Source organism: Mandrillus leucophaeus, unplaced genomic scaffold, assembly GCF_000951045.1.
Source record: "Mandrillus leucophaeus isolate KB7577 unplaced genomic scaffold, Mleu.le_1.0 Scaffold246, whole genome shotgun sequence".
Taxonomy (NCBI): Eukaryota; Metazoa; Chordata; class Mammalia; order Primates; family Cercopithecidae; genus Mandrillus; species Mandrillus leucophaeus.
This window is the reverse complement of record NW_012102543.1, coordinates 2,338,370-2,358,572: the sequence shown is the minus strand read 5'-3', so window position 1 is coordinate 2,358,572 and position 20,203 is coordinate 2,338,370. Positions and strand designations below refer to the sequence as shown.

General features: G+C 39.0%; 1 protein-coding gene across 4 annotated transcripts in view; it reads left to right on the top strand.

Moving 5' to 3' along the window:
- Positions 1-20,203, top strand: part of SIPA1L1 (signal-induced proliferation-associated 1 like 1) — a 211,149-nt gene that overhangs the window by 59,996 nt on the left and 130,950 nt on the right. Inside the window, exon 1 of one of the 4 annotated variants that reach the window (XM_011983135.1) lies at positions 4,698-4,792. The exons of the other annotated variants lie outside the window; for them this stretch is intronic. The gene's annotated coding sequence lies outside the window, so the exon portion shown is untranslated. Of the gene's footprint in view, positions 1-4,697; positions 4,793-20,203 lie in introns of those variants that run through there. 4 annotated transcript variants of the gene reach the window in all.

Below are 20,203 nucleotides of genomic sequence, written 5' to 3'. Positions count from 1 at the left end.
TTGTGTTTTTATTTAGTCACCATGATCAGAGTACTAAGGAAATTTATAAGTGGAAAATACTAAGTTATAGAATAATTATAATGTTGCCTATATCCTGCATAGCTTGTTGGAGGAGGAGACTTTTTCAAGCCATTACTTACCTTGGTTTCTGTGGCCCCACAAGACTTCTTCAATTTTGCACTGAGTGTATAATTGTCTATGAAATATGTTCTCCTTGAATCCTATACAGAGGAATGCATTAATGAAGACAGAGGAGCCCATGGGCTCTTGGCAGTGGCATTTGTTCCTCCACTGATCAACAGTGTTGATAGGCTTATCTGCATGGTAGCTGGAGTGTTAGTCTCAAACTCAAGTTTCTGAAGATGCTGTGATAGGGAAGGGCCTCCCTCTACTGCACAATGCCCAGGAGAAACACAGTATCTGGTCTGAAGCGCATCTGAGAATATTTTCCCATTCCTTAAAAGAGGGGAAGCTAATGCTTATGCACCTAAGTATTCTTTGGATAACTGTAAGCCACCAGATTTGATTGTTCTTACTGTTCACCTTCCTCCTCCTCCTCCATTCCAAAACACATATAAATCAGGTTGAACAGTAATTGAGGAGACAAAGTACATTTCAGTTGCTGTTTTCTGTCTTTACCTCTCACTCTCTTGTCATCAGCCATCTTTAACATAGTTTCTTTAGAATACTACACTTAACTTGATTTGTACTAAAGTTACAGCTTTAGCACTCTCATATACTCTCAATTTTGCTATCAAGAGCTGTTCTTCAAGTTCCAGTCTGTCAAATAAGCATCATTAAATAGCTGTTATAAATTTTAGTGGATTATTTTTTAGTGCATAGAGAACATCAGGGAATATGATTAAGTATATTTCTAAAAATGTGTGCTTATTTTGTTTATTCAGGTTTTTTTGCTTTTTAAAAAATCCTTCTGCTGTGTAAATTTTAGGCTTGAGAAAAGTACCATGGAACGCTTTACAATTCAGTGTTCTTTAAGCATAATTATTCTACATCTAGTTTTTTTATGTGGACAGTTTTAGATTTCGGATAAATGAGAGACTCCAAGGTCAATAAGTCTGCTCTCCTGAACCATGTTGTGTTCTACGCTGTTGAATTGAGCAGTTATTTTCTGCCAAAATGAATTGAATGGTGAAAGTTTTTATGCATATATAATAAATTGTTTTAATGCTCTTGCCTTTCATTTTTTATTAAAGTATTTTTCAATATAGTTTCATTTTTATACACTTTATATATAATCTATGTAATTAATTTGAAGGTAACTCTCTATGTATTCCCTCACAGGGAGATTTGAGGCACTAAATGCCTTCCTGAGAAGCTAAGCTAGGAGTGTGTTTTGCTGCTGTCCTTTTATCTGCTCATGGCTTCCAGTAGCAAGGAAGCTAGTAGGTATTGTGGTTTTTTGTGTTTGCTCCTTGGAAAGCAGAGGTCCTCTCTTTTCTTTACTGTGATCTCGAAGTCCCAGTGTGGCTCAGCTGCACCCTGATCTGGAAGGCTTTCACAGTGCCTGAGCCTCTCAAGCCAGAGGTTTGTGGAAGCTGCTTAAAAGGGCGTGGGCTTCAACTGCTCCTACATGTGTTTTATTTTAAAATCAAGATAGACCATCAAAGACCACACTAGTTCAAACACTTGACTTTATTAAAGGTCATCTTTTTAAGAGCCAGTCATATAAAAACAGAGTTTGTTTTGCAGTAAAGCTGGTGATGAAGACGTTTTCATTATGTCATTCATCAGCCCCTATAGAAAGTTCATGTGAAAAATTTATTTTAGAATTTGATGCCAGAAGTTGAAACCGGTAGCTACCAAATGCCTGCCTTTCTGATGGTAGGTATTTTGTGTGTGTGTTTTGTTTCACTTATCTCTTGTTTTACTTCAACTCCCAGAACCAAATTTGATGCTCAACTATACAATTTTGATTATTAACACATCTGCTTCCACTTTCATCTTTTATTTTCCTATTCTGTTTAATTAGCATGATTTATATATATATCCTGTATCATTAATGACCTCAATTCTTTTTGGAAAAAGATGATTAGTATACATTTATATCCAAATAAAATACCTCTGTCCCCAGGCTTTCTCCTTAGTTCCAGCTGCATTTCTCACCAGCTGTTAATCTGCCTCTACCCAGATGGCTAGCTCATTGGCTTCTGTAACCCACGTGCAGAGAGATTTGGAGTTCACCATTTTTCTCCCCTTCTCATCATTGCTCTCCTTCTGTAATTAAAGCTTCTTTGATGCCTCCTTCATCTTCATTGTGTTCAACCTACGATCTCTAGTCTACCCTCAAATTGCAGATAACTTCTGTTCCTCATGTCCCATTCCCAATTCTTTACGTAACTTCAGGGCCTCATGCCTGTTACCCAAATTCTAGGTTTCTTAGTCCCTTTATAGTCTACCCTACTCAAACTCTAACCTCTTGTCTTTGCCAGATAGTCCTTTATTTAATAATGTAATAAACATGTGGGTCATCTGAAAGCCAGATGCTGAGACAGTACAGGACTGCAAGTGGTTAGGGGCTTGGATGAGAGTAACTTAGGTCTGTGAAAGATAATTTTGCAGAGAAAGCCTTCAGTTCCTCAAAGGAAAGAGGAGACAAAGGAAGATTAGGCAGGGAGAGCTTCAGACCATGATGCAGATCTGACAAAGAGTCAGCCAACACAAAGGGTCAAAAATGAGCATTAGAGAGGCATTACTAGAGCATCACTCCTTGTTGGGGAGTAAAAGGCAGGTCCTGTTACCCCAGCATGCTCAGCTATTGACTAGGGGCTGCCCAGGAAGAGTGTGGCCCAGCTCAAAAATTGTAGTAGATTTGAAGGCACTGCATCCAGAGACTTTTAGCTAATCCTATTTCTTGTGACCAAACTGGTTGTAGGTTCTTCCTAGAAGGGAAATCAGAGTGTTGCACCTACATACAAAAATGCATTATCCATTTACTGTTGTCAAGGGTACCCTTCATTTTTTTTAAAGTAGTTTTAAAAATTAAAATAACTGCACATTTATTCACTCATCTATCCATTTGTTCAGTCATTCAAATAATATTTAGCATCTGTTGTGTGCCAGATACAGTGCCTGGAGGAGAACAAATGGAGATACACCTCTGCCTTCATGGTATTTATAGTCTCCAGTTAGTGCAATTAAGATGAATGGGAAGCTATTAAACAGAGGTTTTTAAAAAAGTCTTCTACAATTTCTTTGTTTCCTCTGTTGGAACTCTGTTTTGATGGATGGTGAACCCCTGGACTTATCTTCCCTTTTTTTTCTTTTGTAATTTCAATTTCTTTTTATTTTTGTTCTATACTCATTGATTTCATCTGATGACAAGCAGTTGCTATGTAGCTCTGTATGTTCTATTAGTCCTTTTGCTGAATTTTATTTTTAGCCGTCATATTTTTAATCCCTCAATAACTCGTTCTTTTGTTTTTTGTTTTTAGACAGGGTCTTCCACTGTCACAGGCTGGAGTGCAGTGGCGTGATTATGGCTCGCTGCAGCCTCAAAGTCCTGGGCTCAAGTGATCCTCCCACCTCAGCCTCCTCAACAGCTGGGATCACAAGTGTGCATCATCATACCTGGCTAATTTTTTTAGATTTCTTTTTGTAGAGATGTGGTGTCACGATGTCACCCAGGCTGGTCTCAAACTCCTGGGCTCAAGCAATCCTCCCACCTCAGCCTCCCAAAGTGCTGAGATTATAGGCGTGAGCCACTGTGCCCACCTTGTAGTTATCTTTCATAATAGTTTTTTCTTATATAACCTCCCCTCCCATTTCTCTATTGGTATTAATTAAAATTTTTTTCTAAGTTCTATTTCTTGAATTACTTGTATCTTCCTGTTTGTACATTTTACTTTTCTTACTTTTCTTGTTTTTTCTTCTTCATGCTGTTAATTGTCCAGTGATCTTTATCACATTTATGAATAAAGGCTGAGGTGGCTTAATGTAAGAGGCTTGGGTTCCCCTGCAACTCCCCAGCTGATCTCTTCTTACATAGGAGAAGTAGTGTAACCTTTCTATAGGAAGGTGTCCCTGTGGAGTGAGAGAGCAATGATCAGGCTGCAGGATAGAAACCCACATGTGTGTCAAATTAGAAGGTCTTTATCCTGTTCCACTCCTGCATGGAGCTGAGTTTCCTTCCCCGGCCCCAGGGTATGCACTGGAATAGGTTACTCTTCCTTTCCTCTCTTGGCCACCTGACAGGCTCCTGCCTGTCGTCCAGGGTTATGCAGCCCTCTGAACCCCTCTCCTGCAAGGTTTAGATGCTCTCCCACCACTGACCTGACACAGCCTAGCACCTCTTGTTTTGCATGATGATTTCTATGCTGCATTAATTCACAGCCCGCCTAAGCATGCTTTGAAGGCAAGGGCCACAGAATAGAAGGTCAGGTTTTACAAATGAATGAATATTTGTTGCTGAACAAGGTATAAAATTTATTGAGTTGAGGAACCAATGTGTCTTGTATTCATAGCATCAGGAAGAAAAAAGGTAGAGGAAGCCCTCTGTGTATATGACCTTGTGTTATACTCTAGACACTGGATAATACATTGCAGTTCTTCTTCCTCTCTTCTCAAGAAATGAGACTACAGACAGGTCTGTGTGTGGTCATGGTGGTTTTGTGGAAATTTACCAACCACCAGTTGATCCCCATAGGCAAAAAACGCCATCACAGAGACTGATTTTTACTATTGTAAACTTTACTGGACACAACTGATGGAAACTAAAAGTGAATGACTGTTGAAGGAGAAATGGGAGGAGAAGCAGGATTTGCATGACCTCCAGGTATTTCCCTTAAGACATTTGTAAACTACAGGAGGAAAGATAGTAACTTAATGGTGGAGAAACCTGGCAGACACAGCCTTACCTAAGTGAATCAAGGTTGATATGAACCTCTGGATGTACTGAGAAGGGCACATCATTTCTGTAGTCCTCTTGCCCAAGAGGCACAACCCCAGCCCAATCACTTGAAACTACCACACAAACCCAAATTGAGAGATAAATACTCTTCAAAGCTGTCAAGGTCATGAAAGACAAGTACACTAAGGAACTCTTAGAATCTATAGGGGATTAAAAAGACTTAACAACAAAATGCAACATGGGATTCTGAATGGGATTGGAGGGATTCCACATAGTGGAAACACTGGAAAAATTTGAATAAGAACTTTAGTTAATGGTATTGCGCCAATGTTAATTTCCTGGTTTTATTTGCGAGGGAGGATATCCATCACTTTGAGTATCATTTCTATGTTTTGGGGATATTTCAAGGCCTCTCTTCCAGCTATTTTGAAATATACCAGTAGATTGTTGCTAACTATAGTCACTCTAATGTGCTATTGAGCATTAGAACTTTTATTGTCTAACTGTATGTTTGTACTCATTAACCACCCTCTCTTGATCCTTGTCAGATGAAGAATTTGGAAATATTTTACCCCGTGAAACTCATGGTTTCTTCACTCTGTTGATTGTTTCTGCTGTACAAAAGTTTTTTACTTTAGTATAGTCCCATATGTCTATTCTTGTTTTCATTGCCTGTGCTTTTCAGGTCTTAACCATAAAGTCTTTGCCTAAACCAATGTCCTGGAGCATTTCTCCTTTGCTTTCTTCTAGTAGCTTTATAGTTTCAGGTCATATGTTTATTATGTCTTTAATCCATCTTGAGTTGATTTTGTATATAGTGAGAGAGAGGAGTGTAGAATTTTCCCAGCACCATTTATTGAAGAAGGTGTCCTTTCCCCAGTGTGTGTTCTTGACACCTTTGTGAAAAATTATTTGGCTATAAATGTATGAATTTTTTTGGATTCTGGATTCTGTTCCATTGGTCTTTGTGTCTGTTTTTAGACCACTGCCATGCTGTTTTGATTACGATAGCCTTGTAATATGTTTTAAAGTCAGGTAGTATGATGTTTCCAGCTTCGTTCTTTTTGCTGTGGATTGTTTTGTCTGTTCTGCCTCCTCTTTTTTGGTTCCATGTGAATTTTAGGATGTTTTTTCTATTTCTGCAAAGAATGACATTGGTATTTTGAATGGGGATTTGCACTGAATCTGTAAAATGTTGTCATTTTAATGATAATAATTCTTCCGCTCCATGGGCATGGGACATGTTTGTTTGTGTGTTCTTCAATTTCGTTCAACAGCATTTCGTAGTTTTCCTTACAGAGATCTTTTACAACTTTGGTTTAATTTATTCCTAGGTATTTTTCTTTTCTTTTTCTTTTTCTTTTTTTTTTTGTTTTATTTTGTTTTGTTTTTGTTTCTGTGGTAGGTGGGATTGCCTTCTTGATTTCTTTCTCAACTAATTTGTTATTGGTGTAAAAGAACACTACTGAATTTGTGTTGATGTTCATTTTGTATCATGCAACTTTACTGAATTTAATGATCCAGATCTAATATTTTTTTGGTGCAGACTTAAGTTTTTTCTAGATATAAGATTGTATCATCAGCACAGAGGGACAATTTGACTTCATCTTTTCTGATTTAGATGCCTTTTCTTTCTTTTTTTTACCTGATTGCTCTGGCTTGAACTTCCAATACCGTACTGGAGTGGTGAAAGTAGACATCCTTGTCTTGCTCCAGTTCTTAGAGAAAAGGATTTCAGCTTTCAGTGAAATCTGTGTGTGATTTTAGCTATGCGCTGGTCATATATGGCCTTTATAATGTTGAGGTCTGTTTCTTCTGTGCCTAGTTTGTTGAGAGTTTTTAATCTTGAAGGGATGCAAAATTTTACCAAACATTTTATGTCTATTGGGATAATCATATGGTTTTTCTTCTCCGTTTAGTTGATGTGATGTGTCGTACTTACTGAGTTGCATATTTTGAACCATCTTTGCATCTCTGATATAAATCCCACTTGGTTATGGTGTATTATTTCTTTAGTGTGCTGTTGGATTCTGTTTGTTCATATTTTGTTGAGCATTTTTGCATGTATGTTCATATGGGATACTGACCTGCAGTTTTCTTTTTTGTGTGTGTCCTTGTCTGCTTTTGGTATCAGGGTAATGCTGACCTCATAGAATGAGTTAGGGAGAGTTCCATCTTCTTCAGTTTTTTGGAATACTTTGACGAGAATTGGTGTTCTTTAGAAGTTTGATAGAATTCAACAGCAAAGCCATTGGGTTCTGGGGCTCTTCTTTACTGGGAGACTTTTTGTTACTGCATGATCTTATAACTTGTTATTGTTCTGTTCAGATTTTCTATGTCTTCTGGATTTGATCGTGATAGGTTGCATGTGTCCAGGAATTCATCCATTTCCTGTACGTTTTTTAGTTTGTTAGTGCCTCTGATCTTTTGTGTTTCTGTAGTTATCAGTTATGATGTCTCTTTTTTCATTTCTGATTTGATTTTGGTCTTCTCTCTTTTTTTTTTCTTGGTTATCCTACCAAGTGGTTTATCAGTTGTATTTGTCTTTTCAAAAAACCAACTTTGTATTTTGTAGATTTTTTTCTATTGTGTTTTTAGTCTCTATTTTGTTTAATTCTGTGATCTGTTATTTCTTTCCTTCTAATTTTGGGTTTGGTTTGTTCTTGCTTTTCTAGTTTCTTGAGGTACACCATTAGATTGCTTATTTGAAATATTTCTCTGTTTTTGTTGTAGTCACTTATTGTTATAAAATTCTCACTTAACAATGTTTTTGCTGTATCCCATCGGTTTTGTACTTTGTATTTTGGTTTTCATTTGCTTCAAGAAATCTCTTCATTTTCTCTTTAGTTTCTTCTTTGACCCAGTGGTCATTCAGGAGCATGTTGTTTAATTTCTATGTATTTTTACAGTTTATAGAGTTTCTCTTGTTATTGGTTTCTAGTTTTATTTCATTGTGGTCTCAGAAGATACTTGATATTATTTCAAGTTTTAAAGTTTTTTTGAGACTTACTTGGGCCCTAATATATAGTCCATCTTGGAGAATGTTCTATGTGCTGATGAAAAGAATGTGTATGCTGCAACTGCTGAGTGAAATATTCTGTAAATGTCTGTTACATCCATTTGGTCTAATGTGTAGCTTAACTTCGGTGTTTCTTTATTAATTTTCTGTCTGGATGATCTCAGGATGAGAGTAGGGTGTTGAAGTCTCTAACTCAGGAGTCCCCAGCCACTGGTCTGTGGCCTGTTAGGAACCGGGCTGCACAGCAGGAGGTGAGCAGCAGGTGAGCCAGCATTATTGCCTGAGCTCTGCCTCCAGTCAGAACAGCGGCGGCATTAAATTCTCATAGGAGCGCAAATGAACCCTGTTGTGAACTATGCATGTGAGGGATATAGGTTGTGCGCTCCTTATAAGAATCTAACTAATGCCTGTCCCCTGTCCCCAAGGTCTGTGGAAAAATTGTCTTCCACGAAACCTGTTCCTGGTGCCAAAAAGGTTGGGGACCACTGCTCTAACTATGATAGTATTGGAGTCTTTCTCTTTAAATCTAATAATGTTTTGTTTATATATCTGGGTGCTCTGGTGGTAAGTGTATATATGTTTAGAATTGTTATATCCTTTTGCTGAATTGATCTATCTTATATAATGGCCTTCACTGTCTCTTACTTTGTTTAACTTGCAGTCTGTTTTATCTAAGTGTACCTATTCCTGCTCACTTTTGGTTTCCATTTCCATGGACTACCTTTTTCATCCTATTAGTGTAGTCTGTATGTTTCTTTAGAGGTAAGGTGAGTTTCTTGCAGACATTATATAGTTGGGTCACATATTTTTTTTTCCATTCAGCCCCTCTATATCTATTCTGTGGAAAATGTAGTCTGTTTACATTCAAGGTTATTATTTATAAGTGGGGACATATTTCTGTCACTTTATTAATTGATATCTAGTTATTTTGTATATTGGCTTCTTTCTCATATTGTTTACCACTGTGATTTGGTGGTTTTCTTTTTCTTTTTCTTTTTTTTTTTTTTTTTTTGAGACAGGTGCTTACTCTGTTATTTAGGCCAGAGTACAGTGGTACAATCATGGCCCACTGCAGCCTTGAATTCCCGGACTTTAAGTGATCCTCCCACCTCAGCCTCCTGAATATCTAGGACTATAGGTATATGCCACCATGCCTGACTAATTAAAAAGAAATATGGCCGGGCACAGTGGCCCACGCCTGTAATCCCACCACTTTGGGAGGCCGAGGCAGGTGGATCACGTGGTCAGAAACCAGCCTGGCCAAGCTGGTGCTACCCCATCTCTACTAAAACTACAAAAAAAATTAGCTGGGCATGGTGGTGGGCACCTGTAATCTCAGCTACTCAGGAGGCTGAGCCAGGAGAATCGCTTGAACCCTGGAGGTGGAGGTTGCAGTGAGCCAAGATTGCACCACTGCACTCTAGCTTGGGGAACGGAGCAAGATTCTTTATATTGAGATAAGGTTTTGCTCTGTCAATCAGACTAGAGTGTAGAGGCCTGATCTCGGCTAACTGCAACCTCTGCCTCCTGGGCTCAAGTGATCCTTCTGCCTCAGCCCCCTAAGTAGCTGGGACTACAGGCACACACCACCACGCCTGGCTCACTTTTCCATTTTTTGTAGAGAGGAGGTTTCACCATGTTGCCCTGGCTGGTCTTGAACTCCTGAGCTCAAGCCATCTGCCTGCTCCGGTCTCTCACAGTGCTAGAACTATATAGGTTTGAACAACTGCACCTGGCCTTAGCTAATTTTTAAAAAAATTTGTTTCTAGGAATGAAGTCTCACTATGTTGCCTAAGCTGGTCTCAAACTACTAGGCTCAAGCATTCTTTCTGCCTCACTGTCCCAGAGTGCTGGGATTACAGGTGGGAGCCACTGCACCTGGCCAAGTTTGGTGGCTTTCTGGAATCGTAACATTTTTGTGTGTTTTCATGATGGTGGTTACCATTTTTTCACTTCCAGGGCTAGGACTCACTTAAGCATTTTTTTTTTTAAGCACTGAATTTAATACTAAAAAAGATGAATTCTCTCAGCTTTTGCTTGTCTTGGAAAGACTTTTTATCCTTCATTTATGAAGGATAACTGCTTAGTATAGTAGCCTTGCCTGACAGGTTTTGTTGTTGTTGTTTCTCTTTTTTTCCCAGCACTTCTAATGTATTTTCCCATTCTCTACTGGCTTATAAGTTTTCTGCTTAGAAATCCACTGTTAGTCTGATGGGGGTCCCTTTATAAGTGACTACACACTTTTCTCTTGCTATTTTTGGAATTCTCTTTGTCTTTGGCTTTTGATGGTTTGACCAAAATGTGCCGTGGAGAAGCCCCTTTTTTATTGCTTCTGTTTGGGGATCTGTAAGCTTCCTGTATCTGGATATCTACATCTCTTGCTAGACTTAGAATGTTTTTATCTTATTATTTCATTAAATATGTTTTCTAACCCTTTGACTTTCTTTTCACTTTCTGGGACTCTGAAAATTTGAATATTTGGTTGCTTTATAATGTCTCATGTCTCATAGGCTTTGCACTTTTTTTTATTCTTTTTGTTTTGCAATTTTTGACTGTTACTTCAAAAGATCCGTCTTCAAGTACTAAGATTCTTTTTTCTGCTTAATCTAGTCTATTGTTGATGCTTTCAAATGTATTTTGTATTTCATTCAATGAATTCTTCACTTCCAATATTTCTGTTTCTTTCTATAATTTCTATCGCTTTGGTAAATTTCTCATTCATATCTGATATATTTGTGTTCTTTTTCAGTATTTGGTTGTATTTCACAGAGCTTCGTTAATTAACATTTCGAATTCTTTTTCTAGGCTTTTGTATATTTCTTTTTGATTGGGATCTGTTGCTGGAGACATACTGTATTCTTTTTAAGATGTCATATTTCTTAGTTTTTTCGTGGTGTCTATGTCCTCACATTGCTATGTACACATCTGATATAACAGCTGCTTCTTGCAGTTTTTTGAGTTTACTTTCATGGGGAAGGACTTTTTCCTGAAAATGTATCTATAGTGCTGGTTGGGTAGGGCATTTTGACTTTGATTCTGGGTGCATGTAGTAGTATAGTCTATGTGTAATGTCTTTGTCTGTCAGCAGCATAAGTGGTATCTGTAATTTCCTTGACTTAGGGTACAGTCATTAATGGAGGCTTGCTGAACTTTTGCTGGTGACTGGGAGGTGGGCCAGTCATCAAGTCCAGTGGTAGCAGTGTTGGACTGAGTCTTTGTGTGTCTGGGCCTCAGGGCAGCAAACACCAGCACTTGTGCTAGCAGGTCCCGGCAGGTTAATTCTGGGGCTACAAGTGACTTGCTTAGATACCGGTAATGCTGGCAGTGGGCTGTACAGTTGTTGGAGTCCTGGGCCCTGGGAAGCAGGCATGATGGGGGTGATAGCAGGAACAGTGGTGGGATGACCCTCTGAGTTCTAAGTGGTGTGCACTGGTGTTGGTCGTGGCTATGGTGGACTGAGAGGGCTTGACCTCTGTCCCCTTGATGGCACATGAAACATTGGCTATGGTGGGCAGGGACTGAGTTATCCTCAGACCCCTAGAAGGTTGCTCAGGTGGGGATGGCAGTGGCTGCTCTGTGGCTGTGCTCCTGGGGAGGGCAGGATTGCTTTCAGTGACAGCAGCCACATGCAGATGGGTGGAAAACATTCCCTTCCCTTGTGCTTCAGCCCCGATGATGGCAACCCACAACAAAGGCACCTGTAGGCCGTGAAGTCTGGGCATGTGAAAATGGGTGATCTTACTCTGCTGGAGAAAGGGGGGTTGCTGCCAGTTGGCCCATGTTTCAGCCCTGGTGGTAGCAGTTTGCTATGGCAGTGGCTGCACATAGGGGATGTCAGTGGGGTTCCAGGAATATGGAGATGCAAGTGCTGTTGATCTCTAGGGCAGGGTGCAGTCTCTTTGGGGCTAGGCTGTCAAAATGGTGTCATTATGCTTGCTGTAGCTGCATAGGACTCAGGAGGGTGTGTTGGACCAATCATGGGCTTCGTCCTGAGCAGTGCCCTGGCATGTTTTCCAGGCATCTCCTTATATTTGTTTCAGGGCCTGCAAGGGTCATGGGGCTCTTCCATAGCTAGGATCACAGGAGTGGGTCCACAATGGAAATGTGGCTCATTGGGGATCTCTCACTTACCCTGCACTGGGGAGTCTCTCCATGGTCCCAGCCAGTCCCAACAAAGCAGGCTCAGTTTCCTGGTTTTGACAATGATTATTGTACTGTATGTCGTTATATAAGATGTTAGCATTGGGGGAGTCTGGGTGAGCAATATGGAAATAACCTGTAATATATTTGTAACTTTTCTCTAAGTTTAAAAGGAGTCCAGATAAAAAGTTAAAAAAATTTATTTTTTTCGGGCAGAACAAAAAAATTAAAAACAAATAAAAACCTTCATGTACATATATGCGTGTATATACAGTCATATACATGCATAAACACAGGAGCCATAGACGATGTGACACCAAAAGATTGGCCAGATGTTTGAAGCTTAAGTAGCACCCCCTTCGTAGTGTAGAGGGAATTGGGGGATGTAGGCAATTGTGAGGGTAGTAAATGGTTTTCAGGGGGAATGAATGAGCCCAAAGAATAGTTAATGTCCTGGAACAAAGCTGCTCTGAGTTCCAGGGGGAGGTGACAGGAAGGTGAGGGGCAGAACCTCACCATGAACAATGGTGGTTTTAATATGCAGATAAACTGTCCCAGGTAATTTCCAGGAACTGCCCTCAGCATAATAGATGAAAAGCCTGCGTGGTGTGGTGACTATTAGTGTTCTCTCTTTTAACATTTTTGCAGCTGTGTTTCAATATGCTTGGTTTGCTTTGTATTTTTATTCCATGCATTTTAAAACATTATTCTGGCTAGTGAGCAGTGGCTTATTAATACCAGTGCTTTTGGAGGTCAAGGTGGGAGGACTGCTTGAGCCCAGCAGTTCAAGACCAGCCTGAGCAACATAGTGAGACAACATCACTACAGAAAATTGGCTTATGAATTCAAGTGGTTAATCTTTCCTGGTTATCTGATGTGATTCCTAGGGAGGGAGTTTTAAGACAATTTCACTTTTTTGGTAAGAAGTTTCCTTAGTCAGATAAGGAAATTCCAGAGGGTCCCTCCCTTTGCTTTCAGGGGAGAAACTAGAGAAGATTAGAAGGTCCTTGGTTCTGAGACATCTTCTACAGCTTTTCAATTTCTTTAATTCAAAGATGTCCAGCATGCAAAAACACCATATTTTGGGGTATTGTTATCTGTGCCCCAACACCTTCCATATAAAAAGATCAAAGCAACTACCTTGTTTACTGATTTCCACATTCCAGTGAGTTTCTGTGCTCTTTGTTTGGCATTCTTGAAACAAAGGGCCTTCTAGTACAAGTTGAGGACATACATAATCAAGCTTGCCACCTATTTCCCAAATGTATACCTCTTTATATCTTCAGACAGTGAGACCCTCATTCTGAGCCCTGAAATTAGGTGCTCAAAAAAATTTACTTTATTGCATCAATTCCTTTTCCAGTCTCTAATGGAGGTCCCTCCTCTGTATGGTGAGCCTGTTAATCTGAGCATCAAGGCAATGAGAGGAGACATCTTCCTATTTGCATTCAAGTCTAGTCTGAGAGAAGCATGAGCAGAAGCCATCTCTAGGACTCATGTAAACATTTAGTCAACAAATAGGTAGGTTTTGCTGAGTGTTTGGGACACTGCACGGTCCCTGTCCTTGTTAGCAGTGGTGACTTCTGCCTTAACTGAATTTCTGGCTACCTGTTAGAGACTTCCTCCTAAATCCTCCAAAAGCCTTTTATTTGCTGCAATATGCCTGGTAAGGAGGTGTAAAGGATGTTTTAAATATAAGGAGATTCATTTAGAGACAAATGTTTCATTGTAATTTCTTTCATTTAGATGGTAGTTTTTTTTTTCCCTAGGCTAATGTTTGAATTGGTATTAACATTAAAAATAACATTAACTTTTAAACATATTCTTTATAGTCATTGACCATTTGCAAACCAAATGCATTTTTTATAGTTTTAAAAAAATCTGGCCAGGCGCGGTGGCTCATGTCTGTAGTGCCAGCACTTTGGGAGGCCGAGGCAGGCAGATCACAAGGTCAGGAGTTCGAGACCAGCCTGACCAACATGGTGAAACCCTGTCTCTACTAAAAATACAAAGGTTAGCCAGACATGGTGGCACATCCCTGTAATCCCAGCTACTCAGGAGGCTGAAGCAGAAGAATCGCTTGAACCTGGGAGGCGGAGGTTGCAGTGAGCCATCGCACCACTGCAGTCCAGCCTGGGTGACAGAGAGACTCTGTCTCAAAAAACAAAGCAACACAAAAAACAAACAAACAAACCTTCCAATTATAAAAGTTATATATGTATATCATTATAGAAAAAATAGAAACTCTAGAAGATTAATTTTGTGGGAATACTAGTGGTTTTATTTCTGCCCCATCAGTCTTAATACATGCATACTCCTTTTTAAAATGAATAAGGAGTCTTAAATACAGTTTTACATTTTTGTCCTGCTTCTGTAATGGGCCATACCATATCTTTTTTAAAGTTTTTCAGCTGTTTTTTCCATTTCTTGTTATAATAAATAATGCTTACATTAACTGGTCTTAACTTTTTGTGGTTGTTGCCCCATTGATCCTGATAACAGTTTAGTGAAGCCTGTGAACTCTCCTTGGAATACATTTTTATTTATTTATTTATTTATTTGAGACTGGGTGTTGCTCTGTCACCCAGGCTGGAGTGTAGTGGCATGATCACAGCTCACTGCCACCTTGATCTCCTGGGCTCAAGTGCTCGTCCCACCTCATCCTCCCAAGTAATTGGGACTACAGTTGTGTACCACTGTGCCCAGCTAATATTTTATTGATTGATTGATTGAGATGGAGTCTTGCTCTGTTGCCCAGGCTGGAGTGCAGTGGGACGATCTCGGCTCACTGCCACCTCTGCCTCCCGGGTTCAAGTGATTCTCCTGCCTCAGCCTCTCAAGTAGCTGGGATTACAGGTGCCTGCCACCATGCCTGGCTAGTTTTTATATTTTTAGTAGAGAGGGGGTTTCACCATGTTGGCCAGGATGGTCTCTAACTCCTGACCTCAAGCAATCCATCTGCCTCGGCCTCCCAAAGTGTTGGGATTGCAGATGTGAGCCACCGTGCCTGGCCAATTTTTTGTATTGATGGTGTCTCACTGTGTTGCTCAGGCTGGTCTTGAACTCCTAGGCTCAAGTAAGCCACTTCCCCCACCTCCCGCCCCACCCCACCAGCATAATGTTTTAAAGTGCATGAAACAAAAATACAAAGCAAACCAAGCATATTGAAGCACAGTTGCAAAAGTGTTAAAATTTTGAGACATAGTAATGGATGTGCTTCCTTCTTATTTCATGAGAAAAAGACCTGGTGGCAGCTCTGTTAATTACCATCATTTCAAAGTAGGGGTGATTGTAATTAATATTCTGATACGTCTGCAACAACTTTAATGTAATATTAAACTGTGATTTCTATTGGTGTCAAAGTCACATGTAAAACTAATATTAATATAGTTTGTTGCCTGCATTTGTAATTGATGAAAGCACTAAATTTCAGTTAGAAGTTAGTGAAAATAAAGATGCAATTTTTTCAGTCAAGTTTATAGACCCCCTAATTTCTATTCCTAGCCACATGCTTGTTATATAAGTTTTTTCCACATATCTAATTATTTCCATAAGGTGGAGCCCTGTAAATGAAATGTGAGCTTTACAGGAGCCTTGATTTTTATTGCCAAATTGCTCTTAAGAAAGCTTAGACCAGAAAGATCCACTGGTATGTTTAAGACTTGTAGTTTAACATTCTCTTAACTACTTTGAATATTTACAGTTTATATTTTTGAACATGTAGTAAAGACCAACAAAAGACATTTTGTTTCTTTGATCAGTGATTAGTGAGTGTCAATTTTTAAAAATATAACTATTGGCCATTTGTCATAGACTGATAGCAACCAGTAAAAAATCTCTCATGATTCTGCTAATCTTTATCCTCCCTTTATTTAAAAAAATTTTATGTACAGAAAAGTTAGAATATGTGTCCTTTTATTTTAAATAAGTTTGTCTTGTATTTTTTCTTTAATGATTTTGATGCAATTTATTAATGTCAACATAACTTCATACTAAAGTTTACCTTTTACTGAAAAGTTAGACGCCTATTAAGTGCTACTTTAGATACTGTTTTAAACCTCCAAATTCGATGTAATCTTTTCAAATACATCACCTCACTTTTTAAGTGTTACCTATGGGAAGAAGAAATGGAACGTCAGAGTACTATGCACTTTGTAAATGTGAGCAATTACTCTTAGGCAACAGTAATTACAAGTTTAGTGCCACGCTTTGGGACAGAATTCTGGCATGTGGCCAGTCCTGTTTAAATGTCCCCGTCCATTACTCTGACCTGCTTTTGATTATGGTGTGAGGTCCTAGGCTATTAAGTTCTCATGGAACCTCCACCCTTAAAATTAGGATGAGCCCTCTGAGGACCAGAAACCGAGAATCTAAGTGGTGCACTTCCCAGAAGGAGAGCCATTCTTTAAACACTTGGCCCTTTATTAGGTCCACTTGGGCAAACCTGTGTTTCCTTTTAACAAGATAATACATTTCTTTCTTTTTAACATTGAATTCTCCAGTCTTTAGCTTTGTCCTCTCTTTCTTAGTCATTAGTCAGATTAACATGTAAGAAGTTGCACAAAAACAAAACCTGAAAAATTTGAACAGTGAATGGTTTTCCTAGTTATTTTATTTTTTTAATTTTATTCTATTCTATTCTATTCTATTCTATTCTACTCTACTCTACTCTACTCTACTGTATTTTGTATGTTCCGGGATACATGTGCAGAACGTGCAGGTGTGTTACATAGGTATACATGTGACATGGTGGTTTGCTGCATCTATCAACCTGTCATCTAGGTTTTTAAGCCCCACATGCATTAGGTATTTGTTCTAACCCTCCCCTTGCCCTCCACCCGCTGGCAGGCCCGCATATGTGATGTTCCCCTCCCTGTGTCCATGTTCTTATTGTTCAGCTCCCACTTATGAGTGAGAACATGCGATGTTTGGTTTTCTGTTACTGTGTTAGTTTGCTGAGAATGATGGCTTCCAGCTTCATCCATGTCCCTGCAAAGAACATGACTCATTCTTTTTTATGACTGCATAGTATTCTATGGTGTATATGTGCCACATTTTCTTTATTCAGTCTATCAGTGATGGGCATTTGGGTTGGTTTCAAGTCTCTGCTATTGTAAATACTGCTGCAATAAACATAGTGTGCATATGTGTGTCTAATGAAATTTTTTTTTTTTTTTTTTTGAGAGGGAGTCTCGCTCTGCCACCCAGGCTGGAGTGCAGTGGCCAGATCTCAGCTCACTGCAAGCTCTGCCTCCCGGGTTTACGCCATTCTCCTGCCTCAGCCTCCCGAGTAGCTGGGACTACAGGCACCTGCCACCTCGCCCGGCTAGTTTTTTGTATTTTTTTTAGTAGAGACGGAGTTTCATCATGTTAGCCAGGATGGTCTCGATCTCCTGACCTCGTGGTCCGCCCATCTCGGCCTCCCAAAGTGCTGGGATTATAGGCTTGAGCCACCGCACCCGGCTCTAATGAAAATATTAAACTGATGAAAACATTGAGGGTCAAAGTTTATATTGTTAACTGTACTGATAGTGGCACACATGTAACCAACCAGGTAGACTACTTAAGAAAAATAGTTTAAATGTTAAAAATGGTGAAATAACTTTAAGCTATTGAAGTTGTCACTGTGCCATTCTTTGACCTGCTGATATATGATGAAGCCCAAGTCTGTCTGCTTATTACTTGTGTCTTTAGCATCCCCATTATACATTGACTTATGGTGTTTTTTTCTTGGGAAAAATGGAAAAGATTTTATTGTTCTTTCTGTATGATCAATTAGGGTAATTAGGGTAATTCTAAGATTTAGATGTGAACATTTTGTGACTTTAACATATCTTGCCATATTGCTTTCAAAAGCAGTTGATACCAATCCACAGTGCCACCAGCAATGGATGAATATATTACATCTCTACCAAGGGCTGGTTTTTTATTTCAGAAACATTGTTTTTGATATTGGGTTAGTCATGAGATAGTACCTAAGTTTTATTTGCTTTGTGTTTCTTTGATTCGTGTTTCTGATGTCTATTTTTTCTATTAAACAATTTAAATTAACTATTATAAGCAGATGTTTTAAGCCATAAATTATAACTTTACAGATTACTTGTAAAACTGTACTTTTACTGTTCATAATTACATTCAGTTGAAATTATGCTATAGATGTCCTCAGGGAAGTATGCAACTGAAGTATTAAAAATAGCCTGCAGATACCATGATAACCAATGCAAGTGACAAAAAATTGCTGGTTGAAGCCCTGTGACTCTTGTAACTAGTTTCCTTTCCCCTTCACAAGTAAAACACCAAGCTTAACCTTTTTTGCCTTGTACACACATGCTTATGTATACCTTATAATCAGGTAATTGGACTGTGCCTGACCTAATTACTTTGAGCTTTGAACTATTTACTGTTTCCCCTCACTAAGAATGTGAAATTTTTATTATAATCATTATTGTGAATGTATCAACCAGAAATAAAACTATTTACCTGGAATATTTTAATGATGACATAATTATTTATTGGTACTCTTTGTACCATCCTGGTTAAAACCAAGAACCAGAACTAATAAGAAAACTTCAGACTAAACATTTAAATGTGAGGAATGGAGTAGGTGGAAGGAAGTCAACCGTATATGGATATAACGTTAATCTCTCTCCCTGTCAACAAAACCTTAAACAGCACATCAAGAAATAAAGCATTGTGTCTCATCTGACTAGATAAACAGTTTGTTCCTTTAGGAACCAAGTTTTATTTAATGATTTTTTTATTCATAATACAATTTTAGAAACTTATGGGAACATAATATTGTGTGTAATGGCTAAGAAAATGAGCTTTCAAATCAGCAGTTAATATGTTTAAATCTGGTACTGCTATATACTACTTGTGGCTAAGTGACTTATCTTCTTTAAATCAAAGTTGCCACATCTATAAAAAAGAAGGAAGTACCTTTTCTTTGTTTTTTTTTTGTTGTTGTTGTTGTTGTCGTTGATGTGATTAGAGTACTTGGCAAAATGCTTTGCTTTGCTGCATTATATCATTCTAATGTGGTAATTGCTGTATTGGTTTTTGGCATCCCGGTATGCTGGCTCTAAAATATTCTAATTTCTGGTGGTCTAATATCTGTATTTCAGTTCATCCATCAGAAGCTTTCTCTACCCTACTTGAGGTTCCAATTCCTCTTCCCTTCCCCTTTTCTTCCTCTGACTTTCCTCATCCTGAATTTCCTCATCAAAGTCTTCCTTGCCTTTCTTTAACGCTCTTCATCTGAAACTCCCCTGTCCTTACTCCCCTTCCCTGCTAAACTTTTCACTCCAGAAGAAAGAGAAAGACAATTGTGGATCTGGCTAGAAGAACACTTTGTAATTATGGGTATCTTCACTAGCAAACAATGGAAGTCAACGGCTGATAGGAAAACAAATTTAAAATGCTACATCACAGAGCAAGTGTAGACACACTGCTCAGGGACCAGGGGCCTCAGAGGAAGGAAGAGACTGCAGTCCAGTATCTTCTAGCTTAGAACTCAAAATTGTAGCTGTGTGTGGTAGCTCACGCCTGTTATCCCAGCACTTTGGGAGGCTGAGGTGGGAAGATCACCTGAGGTCAGGAGCTGTCTCTTATACACATCTAGATGTGTATAAGAGACAGATTCTATTCTATTCTACTCTACTCTACTCTACTCTACTGTATTTTGTATGTTCCGGGATACATGTGCAGAACGTGCAGGTGTGTTACATAGGTATACATGTGACATGGTGGTTTGCTGCATCTATCAACCTGTCATCTAGGTTTTTAAGCCCCACATGCATTAGGTATTTGTTCTAACCCTCCCCTTGCCCTCCACCCGCTGGCAGGCCCGCATATGTGATGTTCCCCTCCCTGTGTCCATGTTCTTATTGTTCAGCTCCCACTTATGAGTGAGAACATGCGATGTTTGGTTTTCTGTTACTGTGTTAGTTTGCTGAGAATGATGGCTTCCAGCTTCATCCATGTCCCTGCAAAGAACATGACTCATTCTTTTTTATGACTGCATAGTATTCTATGGTGTATATGTGCCACATTTTCTTTATTCAGTCTATCAGTGATGGGCATTTGGGTTGGTTTCAAGTCTCTGCTATTGTAAATACTGCTGCAATAAACATAGTGTGCATATGTGTGTCTAATGAAATTTTTTTTTTTTTTTTTTT